Raw genomic sequence first — 9,662 nt, 5'->3', positions numbered from 1 at the left:
AATGTACAAAATACTGCACAAATCCTGAAAGCAAAAAGATTACTCACATGGGGAAATCTAGGCTACCAGAGAAAAAGAAAACTTAATTTTGTAATACATAATATCTACACGTAGTAAAGTGATTTTCATTTTATTTAACCAAATTACCGTCCAGCATAGCGGTTCTCATGCTTCCATGTGCTTCCCAATCACTGGGAGAACTTGTTGAAGAAAAAAAATAAATCCCACCTCAACCCTAGAGATGCTGAGTCATGAAGTTCAAAAATGATGCCTAAGAATTTGCATTCCTAACAAAAGCCCAGGTGAAACTGATGTGATATTGCTGGCCCAGAGGTCACACTTGGAGAACCACTTAACATCTAGTTGGTACTCAAAAGATAGACTAATTTTGCACATTAAATATATATATATATGTATATATATATACATATATATATATATATATATATATATATATATATAGTCTCACCAAAAATGAAAGCTCACTGTAGTGTAGATTAATTGATTAACGCCATTCACAATTAGAGAGTTATTCTCCACAGAGAGCAGAAGCAAAACTATCATTAGACCTCATTTAATTCAAATCCCTTACTTTGGAAATAAAGACATGAGCATGAACTTTTTCAACTCCATTGCCAGAAAGATGAATCTCTTCAAACAATAGCCAATAAACACTCTAAAATAAAACAAAAATTACTTCTAGACAAAGTACTGACATTGCTATTTTAAAGACAAACTCAAAGATTGTAAATTAAACTCAGTATGTATCCATTATGTTTAGCATTACATTTATGAAGTATAATGCCAATCTGAGTCAAGTATGATTTGACTGGCTTCTTATGCCAACCTAATTCTACAGGGAAAAGTCGTTATTGACAACAGTAATACAAAATCAGGCCCTGAGGGACCATAACTGTCTCTTCAAATTATTTGTTAAAAAAGTGGGGGGTGTATTGTTATATTGGGGGTTGTATTGCTACATGGAAAACTGAGAAATGTTATGCATGTAGAAACTATTGTATTTACTGTCAAATGTAAAACATTAATTCCCCAATAAAGAAAATTTTTAAAGTACACATTTAACCAACTAAATATAGCATAAAATGATAACTGGTATATTATATTTATCATCAATGTGCTACTTTTAATCATAATGAAAAGTATCCTAAAAACAGTCATTTCAATAATATTCTCTTTAATGCTTTCAACTTAAAAAAATGCAAGAAATCCCAGATTAAAAGCTACCCGACTACTTAGTGAGCGTGTTCTAATTAGTCTGCCTCAGACAATTCTGATTTAGGGACAACCAATGGCAGAATATTCAGCTTTCTATTTAGCTCTTTAACATCATAAGAACAGTTTATACAACTTTTATTTTCCTAACTCATGACACTCTATCCAAAGCACGGAACCTTGCTCGTCAAGGACACAGAAGAAGCTAAACATTCTCCAGTGTGCTGCCTCAGTTCTCAACTTTTGAAACAGTCACCTATCTTATAAATTAGGTGTCATCTGTTGTATCATCATTGCTAGTTAAATCTTATGAAAATTCCTTGCCAGTATCACACAGCTGCCGCAATCTTACCCTTCTACTTGTCCGGGCTTTTCTGCAGCATTCTGCAAGAGTGTGCTATTTTAAATAATCCCCATACTAGGGCACAGTGTGAGAATCTAAAACAGAACCAGTGCTATGCTGCTTCTACTTTTACTCAGAGAGAGGATAACTGTCTGTGTCAAACCTGGGATGAGGCTTGTAAGACCCTTAAACACAAGCTAGCTTTAATCAATGTCATAACCCGAAATAATTCATTGCTAGTATTTAATGGTGTTCTGACTGCAGTATTCACCTTGGAACCAAGGAGGTAGGATTTGTTATCCGTCAAAGCCATATAATTGCCAGGTTATGCAGTCTCCCTTATAACATTATAACGAATCACAGAAGAAGACAATGACAGAAAAACATATAGCTCATTTAAAAGGGAAACACATTTGCACTACAACAAGGACAATATAACAGTCAAGATCTGCAGTAAATCTCTAAGATCTAGTAATGCTTTTATAAAACACCTCTGAACAAACGAACTATAATCAGTTTAAACAACCAAATCAACATTCATTCCTGGATGGGTAGAGATGATGCTTAATAAGCAAATCCTAATTTAAGATTTATGTTTCTCCTTAAGCAACTGACAGCTAGAATTGCTAGGAGACTTACCATGCTTGTTCAAGCATGCTGTGAAAACTGAAAAATCTCTCAGTAATTTCTCCCTGCACCTCAGCATGGCTGACAGGCAACTGTCAAGATTATAGCATATAAGTCACTGAATCATGCAAAATTATTTACCCCCAAAAGATGTAGTAAAAGCTCAGCTTCTTTCAGCTTCCATATCCCCTGAAGTGTTAATCTGAAGAAACAGTTCCATGAGTTTTCACAGGCCAGCAGTGTGTCTCCTACACTTGACCTAGACAGGCTTACATAACGAAGCATCGGGGCTGGAGAGCTTGCTGAATGTCATCACCAGCAAGAGTAAGGAGTATTGGCAGCAGTGAACAGGCAGGCAGGCTGGGAGTTTGCATGAAAATCATGAAGTTATTATTATCTTTCTCTTCTGAAATGTTTTAGACAATAGCTCAGAAACTGGTCTGGTGTTATTATTATTATTATTTTGTGTGGAGGGAAGGAAGACCAGAAGCAAAAAAAAAAAAAATAGCCAAAACTTTACAGCAGGTGCATCACACTGGTCTTGGTGTGTGAGTTTCTGTCTGTAAAGTACTGTTCCATGACACTTAAAATGAAGAGAATGGTAAAGCAAAGTCCTGACTCAAAGGCTGTACCAAAAGGTTTTGTCTACTTTTAACTCATTGTGGTGAGTACAAGGGAATTTGTGTTTGTCTAGTGAGAGGAATAGTTGGAAAAGTGAGTTGGTTTGCAGGATGTTTAACTAATGAATTTGTAAAGAATTTTCATGGTCCTTGAACATTGTCTTGTAAGCAATGTGATAGTATTTGCAATCATCTATCTTAAATTCAGAATGAGGTGGGCTAAGCTACTTGTGTTTAGTGCATTTCAATTTCAGATTTTTCTGTCAAAGTAGTGCTGAAAGCAGGCATCCATCAGTGGTGGTTTGCAGATAACTGTCAGATGTGTTAATTAGGCATTTTCATCATCTATGCTCAAAGGTAAGGTCTGAATTGCAACATTCAGATTTTCATATAATGAAGGATTTTTTTTTCTTTTAAGAATTGAAATTAGTTGTTCAGCAATGGGATAGGAGGATCACTGGTGCATTTGAAAAAAGCTTTATTAAACTGACTCAGATATCTTGGGAATATTTTTTTAAACAGCAAATTAAAAACAATGTATTCTCCATCTAATTTTCATCCAATTATCTCCAATGTGTATAATGCAAGTTATGTCCTAAAAAAAAGACCTGTATTCTGATCTTGAATATTACAATATGGTATTATTAATATAAGATGTCATATTGTTTAATTATAAATATGTATATATATGTATATATATAATTGTGGTTTGATATGGGATGTGGGCTAAGATATCTAACTCCTGAGGCAACAGAAATAGAAACCATGCATCATTTAAAAATCATCTTAATGTGCTGCTCTTAGCTGGGAAACTTGTCTACTAAATGCATCATATGAAGAATGGAGCAGGGAAATAAGAGAATTTTAAGTCTATGAAGCATCACTATGATCTAATTTCATCCCATCATTTAATTCCCAAGGGGGCTAAGATAGAAAGAAGTTAAATGATGTGCCATAGGTGACACAAAGGAAGAGAGAAAAGTGGTTTTTCAAATACGCGGTAGTGTTTTGCTTACCACAATACAGTGAATAATTATCTTTTGATACCAATGTACAATAATTTTTGAATCACAGAAATGACAACAAACTAGCACCAAATAATTCCTTTTAGCAGCAGTCTCATTTGGAAAAATCAAGATCAATAGTGGATCAAAGGATATATATTATTAGATTGTTTCTTACAGTGAAAACACTGGTGCAATCCTAAATTGAAAATTCAAATTATGAAATAGTCTTCTGAAGTTTAGAGGTAGATATCATGTAGGGAGTTGAGGTCCTTTGATTTCACTCGTGCCATTTATGGTGGGGGTTTTTTAGCTGTCTTTTTGAGCATGAATTAATATTAAATAAATACTGATAGGGGACACAATGTGGAGTATAGAGATGTGTTTTGTTTGTTTCTCAAATTTTGTCTTTTTACTCTCAAGTAAACGAAGATTCTGGCTGTCAGTCACTTTTTTCTCATCCCTGCATCTCTGTGCTTAGCATAGTGCTCACTGAACGTTCAACAAATATTGACTGAATGTTTAAGTCAAGGGGTAATATACCTTTCTAGTACTCCATAGCTAGGAGTTGTATATGATACTGTTTAACTGAATCATTATAACAAATATATAAATGATTTATGGATCTATCATTATAATGATTGCCAAAGTAAATGACCACTTCTTAAATACATTTAGAAACTAGTTTTAGAGAAAAAAAAAAAACATTTTAAAGGACCAGGTGGCAGTGCATCTGGTTCAGTGTACATATTACCTTGGGCAAGGACCCAGGTTCTAGCCTCCAGTTCTTACCTGTAGGGGGAAAGCTTCACAAGCAATGAAGCAGTACTATTGGTATCTCTCTCTCTGTGTCTCTCTGTCTCTCTGCCGCTCTCTCTCTTTCTCTCTCTCTCTTCCATTCTGTTACCCTTCTCTCTTAGTTTCTCTCTGATTAAATAAAATTAAGGAAGTTTAAAAAATATTTTAGCATTCCCCTTATGATCTAATGGAATTGATGTGGTATAGTTTAGGCAGATCATAAATATAAGTCAACTTGCCCTAGACTTCTTGAAATAGAAGTTTTGTTTCTCTCATGGGACATTAAGAAAAGTGGTATTAAGGTCTAGTGACATTTAAGGTAGACCTTCAGAGTCCTGCCAGACACACAGGCTCAGGAATTTAAGCTGAATTTTCCTTCCTCTTAGTCATCCTTAGGATGTGGCATTCAGCTTCTTTTGTTGTCCTGTGGTCTGAAATGACCGCCTCACTGCCAAGATCTTGACGATGTTCTCACAGGAGGACAAGAAATGCAAAAACCAAAAACCTTTTGCAAAGTGAATCAGGTTTTTTCTTCAAGCATTTCCCATAAAATAAAGATTCTGACTTGTCTTAAGGCATAGGCCTAAGGGATAAAATTGAATCATCTCTCCCCTCCTGTACAGGTATCTGCAGTAGTCATATTTCCAATTGAACCCATTGCCAGCCCCATCCAATAAAGCTGGAGTGCTGCTTTAAGGTCAAGGGATTTGCTATGATGGGCAGCTTGTGCAGCTGATAGAGCACAGAAGGCCGACTCATAAAGCCCTCGGTTGAGTCCTCAGTACTGTAATGTCAGAGTGGTGTTTTGGTCTTTCTCTCTCTTATAAAATAAATAAACAAATCTTTTCTGCAATGGGGGATTTGTTTTCTCAAATGTCCATTCTCACCTAGCAAATAGTTTTGGTATTCTGATAAAATTCTGATGCATTCAGTGTTATCTTTTAATCTATCTTAATTTATTTCCCTAATGAAGGAAAGGGCTGCTCATCTCATATTTATCTCAATTGTTAAACATATAATTTCCCTTTACAATAGAATGCTATATGGGCAACAAAGAAGTTAAAACTAGGTGAAGGCAAAAAGAAAACTAAACATTAAAAGGGGGGAGATAGTCTCATGACCATTCACCCCATCCGTACTCTCAAAGCAAGAATGTCTAAAGTGGGGAGCCGGGCAGTAGCCCAGCGGGTTAAGCGCACGTGGCGCAAAACGCAAGGACCAGCATAAGGATCCAGTTTGAGTCCCTGCTGTCCACCTGCAGGGGAGTCGCTTCACAGGCGGTGAAGCAGATCTGCAGGTGTCTGTCTTTCTCTCTCCCTTTGTCTTCCCCTCCTTTCTCCATTTCTCTCTGTCCTATCCGACAAAGATGACATCAATGACAACTACACAATAAGTAACAAAAGAAAATTAAAAAAAAAAAGAATGTCTAAAGTAGTTTCTCTCTGAATATATTTTGACTATGGAAGAATAAATGGAGACTGAATAGAGGTTCTAATTCTTGAATATTCTTCCATTAACAAATCAAATCTTTTGGAATACAGTGGATGGGATTGGAGAAAACTATGCTTAGCGAAGTAAGTAAGGAAGTGACAGACAACCACAGAATGGTTTCACTCCTATGCCGAATATAAATAATAGAGTATACTCTATTATTATATTATTATTATTATTATTTATATTTATAATGTGAAAAAAAGATGCCAATCAGGGGCCAGGCGGTGGCGCACATGGTTGAGCACACACGTTACAACGCTCAAGGACCTGGGTTCAAACCCCAGGTCCCCACCTGCAGGCGGGGAGGCTTTACAAATGGTGAAGCAGGGCTGCAGGTGTCTCTCTGTCTCTCTCCCTCTCTATCTCCTCTTCCCCTCTCAATTTCTGGCTGTCTATCCAATAATATATCAATAAAATATATATTTAGAAAAAGATGCCAATCTACATCTAAGACTGTGGGAGAATTGTAGCAGTTATATTTGAGTGTGGGGAGGGGGACACAGACCTTTGGTGAAAGGAATGGTGAATGAAAAAGATCTATGGTGGTTATCTCTGGAAAGTTAGAAGGTAGGGATACAGAAAAAAAAAAAGAAGGTAGGGATACAGAACTTTGGTGGTGGGTGTGGTATGGAACTAAATATTGTAATCGTATAATCATAAACAAATTATGAATAACAAATAAAAATTATAAAAAATAAGTAAAATGGTACTCCATGAATTTGATAAAGAGGCTTTTACCATTTTTCACCCAATTCTCCATATTTTCTTGCTGAAATCAACTAGCCAGAAACTCATGTAGTTCCTCCTGGTAGATGACAGAAAGGCATATAAGATATCCCAAATAAGTAGTGTTGAGTGTCTTTCTATGGCCAGGCAAAGAAGGTCTGCATGCTAGAAGACTCAGGGTCCCCCTGCAGGAGAAGTCAGCGTCCCCCAGGTTCAATTTCCAGCACTACCAAATATCAGACTGAGCATTGTTCTGGCATCTCCCTCCCCTCCCACCTTTGCTCGTTAATAAATAACTATTGTTAAAGGGATGCCTTTTCAAACCAGAAGCTGCTCATTGTAGTAGGATAAAGATTAATATCTTTTAAGAGATCTGAGCTGCAAAACCAACTATCTTTACTGTAAACACGTGAAAGTATCCTGCAAAACTAGATCCAATCTACTAGTGAAGGAAAACATAATACTATTCTTAGTTCTACATCATTTGACTTGTACAAAGGATATAGTTGACTTCTGAACTTATATCATGATTACCTTGAAATAACCCAATTGAGAAAAAATGTTGGGTATTAAACTAGTCTCCACTGGAAAAGTCAGGTACAGTGTTCATTTCACTTACTTACATGTATAAATAAGGGCAATCCTTGCAGAAAAGAGTATTTTGTTGAGCATGACAGAACACAGATACATTTGGTAACTGGGAGGTATGAGTTTTTTTTTCTTTTTTTTTTTCTTTAAGAAAGGATAAATTAACAAAACCATAGGGTAGGAGGGGTACAACTCCACACAATTCCCACCACCCAATCTCCATATCCCACCCTCCCCCCTGATAGCTTTCCCACTCTCTATCCCTCTGGGACCATGGACCCAGGGTCCTTGTGGGTTGCAGAAGGTGGAAGGTCTGGCTTCTGTAATTGCTTCCCCACTGAACATGGGTGTTGACTGGTTGGTCCATACTCCCAGTCTGCCTCTCTCTTTCCCTATTAGGGTGGGTCTCTGGGGAAGTGGAGGGGAGGTATGAGTTTTACCAGTTGCAAACTCAAAGGAAAAAAAAAATTCATCTTTCTTCTTGGTCTCTTATTTATTTATTTATTTGTTTGTTTCACAGACTCGGGAATCTGCATATGTATTTCATAGTTCCCAGGTTGATTGTTTTCATTTGGAGAATAGACAGAAACTTAGAAACAGGGAGGGAGGAAGAAGCTACACAGCATCAGAGCTTCCCCTGGTGTTACGGTACTCCCATGTGGTACCAGGGTTCAAACATGGGTCATACATGCACCCTACCAAGTGAACTGTCTCTCCAGTTCCTTTTAAAAAGGATTATTCAGTATTTGCCATGAGAGAGTAAAAAAAGAAGAGAGGAAGAGAGGGTGGGGGAGATAGTACTGCTCACTTTTAGCATAAAGTGGTTGAACTTCTGACCTCAGACTTAGAGTGAGCACTATCTTTGGCCATTTGTCATTTTCCTATAAATTAATTCAATTTCCATATCCAGTTTTTGCCTAGTGGCAGAATGTGTAATTATATCTAGGCCAGTTTGATACCTAACTATTTACTCAATAGTCTCAGGGCTAACTTAGTAAAATGTTTATATTTTCCACTTATATTAATTAGAGCAACACTAGCTCAGCAATAAATCCACCCCAAAGTCTTGGTGACTTAACAGAGTGTAACTGTATTTCTTACTCATGCAGAAGTTTTTGTTAATATTGCTGCTTTTGTTTTATTTATTTTTTGTTTGTTTGTGATTGGCAGTTGACTTCCCATGCCATCATTCATTAATCCTGCACCTTGAAATAATCACATTCAGTAAGAGAAACCAAACAGAGAAGAATGAATAGCTGAGGATGTCACTTTCAGGTGATATTCAAGCAGCAAACAATTAATTAAAAGAGAAATATAGAGCAAAGCTTGGACTTCATGGGCATATTGTGACAAACAAAATGAGCCTGAGCTAAAGGAAGAGTGAGGTAAAGGCCATTGTGTATCTAGTGCACAGTGGTGAAGAGAGACTTAAGTTGGTGGTGGGAACAGTGTGCAGATCATGCCTATCATGGGGAGGTAAGAGACCATATCTATGAGTCAACAAATGCCTTGTAAATCATTATTTCTCCAACAAAATGACACAAAAAGCTGGAGGTGGCAAAGACAGACAATAAAATCTTGGAAAAGAAAGTTACTGATATAAACTCCAAACAGTTCAAGTATAAAGGATTGTTGCTTTGTGGCGGCAGACGCGGTGGAGAGAGAATCCAAGCGCAGAGGGAACACAATCCTTTATTCCTGCAGGCCCCTCAGGGTTGGGTCCAAGCACAGTGGTTTGGGCCACGTGGAGCTAGCCAAAAATGGCCTTCCCCCGTTATGCGCACCACCCTCCCATCCCCCAGGTAAAAATCTGGGAGAGAGAGAGAGAGGGAGAGAGAGAGCAGAAGTAGGAGAGCTATTTATAGGGCAACAGCCAGGAGTGACATGTCGGGACAGGATTGGTTGGGAAAAGCACTTGAGAGTACCATATAACTGTGGGAAGTGGCAGAGCCTGAGGGGACATCTGCACAGCAAAGGATATTCTAGACTAATGGAAACTAGAATGAACATCAGGAGAGCCATAGAGCAGTCTGAAAATATCATACACCTGGAGCTGGTATTACAATGAGTTAACTGGAACCTGTGTCGCAGTTGACACTTGGTTCACCTAGTAGTCACTGTACGAGGAAGCTGTTTATTACAAGTGATTCTTTCCTAAGGGATCTGAGGAAAAGCAATTATACTTCAATGATGTCACAATTCAGAGTATAGTTTATCCATCCACACATG

The 9,662-nt window shown here is 37.4% G+C and overlaps 1 long non-coding RNA gene across 1 annotated transcript in view; it reads left to right on the top strand.

The window, feature by feature from the left end:
• Nucleotides 1–2,590: 2,590 nt before the first annotated feature.
• LOC132534252 (uncharacterized) overlaps nucleotides 2,591–9,662 on the top strand; it is a 65,874-nt gene continuing 58,802 nt past the window's right edge. The window contains exon 1 of the long non-coding RNA XR_009545944.1: nucleotides 2,591–2,867. This is a non-coding gene — a long non-coding RNA (uncharacterized LOC132534252). The remainder of the gene's footprint in view (nucleotides 2,868–9,662) is intronic.

The sequence above is a fragment of the Erinaceus europaeus genome, chromosome 18 (assembly GCF_950295315.1).
Source record: "Erinaceus europaeus chromosome 18, mEriEur2.1, whole genome shotgun sequence".
Classification (NCBI taxonomy): domain Eukaryota; kingdom Metazoa; phylum Chordata; class Mammalia; order Eulipotyphla; family Erinaceidae; genus Erinaceus; species Erinaceus europaeus.
This window is presented reverse-complemented; position numbering and strand designations above follow the sequence as displayed.